This window comes from Myotis davidii, unplaced genomic scaffold (assembly GCF_000327345.1).
Source record: "Myotis davidii unplaced genomic scaffold, ASM32734v1 scaffold900, whole genome shotgun sequence".
Classification (NCBI taxonomy): Eukaryota; Metazoa; Chordata; class Mammalia; order Chiroptera; family Vespertilionidae; genus Myotis; species Myotis davidii.
In genome coordinates this window covers 442990-445108 of record NW_006295185.1, presented here as the reverse complement: position 1 = coordinate 445108, position 2119 = coordinate 442990, and positions in this window count along the sequence as shown.

Below are 2119 nucleotides of genomic sequence, written 5' to 3'. Positions count from 1 at the left end.
CTAAGTGCTTCTGTTTCAAATACAATGTTAAGCAGAATTTGTTGAGATATGATTCATTTATGCTTGTCACTGAAATCATCTTTTTAAATTCTTTCCTCCATGTTTAACTAGCTATCTGCTCTTAAGACATAAACATTTTAAATTACATGATTAATACATGGATTTATGTTTGTAAAAATCTCAGAGTATGCAGAAATAATTCAGGAAATAGTGAATGCCGAAACCGGTTTGGCTCAGTGGATAGAGCGTCAGCGTGCGGGCTGAAAGGTCCCAGGTTCGATTCCGGACAAAGGCATGTACCTCGGTTGTAGGCACATCCCCAGTGGGGGGTGTGCAGGAGGCAGCTGATTGATGTATCTCTCTCATCGATGTTTCTAACTCTCTATCTCTCTCCCTTCCTCTCTGTGAAAAATCAATAAAATATATTTTAAAAAAAAAAGAAGAGGAAGAAGAAGAAAAAGGTAAAGATACTAGTTATGAACACGAAGTATGCATCTATCAACAAGTGAATCTAAGAATCAAGTGAATAAATAATCTGATGAACAGAATGAACTGGTGATTATAATAGAATCAGGGACATAGAAAGGGAATGGACTGCCTATTCTTGGCGGGGATGCGGGAAGAGACTGGACAAAAATCGTGCACGTATGGATGAGGACAATGGGTAGGGAGCGAAGGCGGAGGGTGGGGTGGGAACTGGGAGGAGGGGAGTTATGGGGGGAAAAAAGAGGAACAAATGTAATAATCTGAACAATAAAGATTTAAATTAAAAAAAATAAAAATAAAAGTACAAAAAGTGCAGTGAAAAGTAAGCCTCTTGCCCCTTCCTCTCCCAGCTGCTACCTGGTTCTCTCCAGAAGCAGTCTCTTTTAATATGGATCAAGTATCCTTCCTGAGATATTCTATGGATAACAACTATAATGACATATGATTTTATAAGTAGTCTAACTGAATATCCTACCTCAAAAAGGCAGAAAACAGAGAGATAGGCAGAGAGGGAGGGAAGTGAGCATGGAAGAGATAGAGAATGCTGGAGTGCTATTTAACAGTTACTATTTCCTGGCGCCACTGCTTTGGTCTGTTTCTATGGTTGCATTTGGAGCTTCAATTTAAGTAAGTCTTCATTTTTAAAGATGCATTTTTGTCTAATGAACTAAATGTCAAAAGGTGAACACTGAAATGGGAGGAAAGATGCCTACCACAGCTGTTCAAAGCCTGCTAGCCCAAATACATAAACACGTTAAGCGCCCAGTCAGTCACTGGTGCCTGACACTATACTTTCCATCTGGAAGAGAAAACAAGCTGGGCGCTTAACATGTTAAGAATGTATAGCTAGTATCTATAATCCTTGGAGATGAAGCCATTTACATATAAGGAAAAATAAATAAGCCCTAACCAGTTTGGTTCAGTGCATAGAGCATCAGCCTGCAGACTCAAGGGTCCCGGGTTCGATTCTGGTCAAGGGCATACGCCTGGGTTGAGGGCTCAGTTCCCTGTAGGGGACTTGTAAGAGGCAGCTGATCAATGATTCTCATCATTGATGTTTCTGTCTCTCACTCTTCCTTCCTCTCTAAAATTTATATATATATATATATGTATATAAATAAAAATTTCAAATGCATGGCCTCATCCTTTTGCGACAGCATAGATGGACCTGGAGAGCATTATGTTAAGTGAACTAAGCCCAGTACCATATGATGTCTCTCAAAATGAATCTAATGAACTAACAGGCAAAATAGTGACAAACTCATAGAGACCAGGCTAACAGCTGTCGGGAGTGGGGGCTGGGTGTGGGGAGTGGAGAGATTGAGCAAAAAAGAAAGGAGAAAAAACTCGGACAACAGTGTAGTGATTGCTGGGGGTGGGGGCAGGGAGGTGAAGGAGGGCATTGAGGGTAGAAATGGTGATGGACAAAGACTTGACTTGGGGTGGTGAACACAATACAATGTAGAGATTATGTGCTGTAGAATTGTGCACCTGAAACCTATATAATTTTGTAAGCAAGTGTAACACCAAAAAGTTCAATAAAAAGAAAAAAATGCATGGCTTCACTTGCAATAAAAGAAAATGCAAATTAGAAAAACCTGAAGGGTATCACAATATTCCTTCGAGAAGAAAA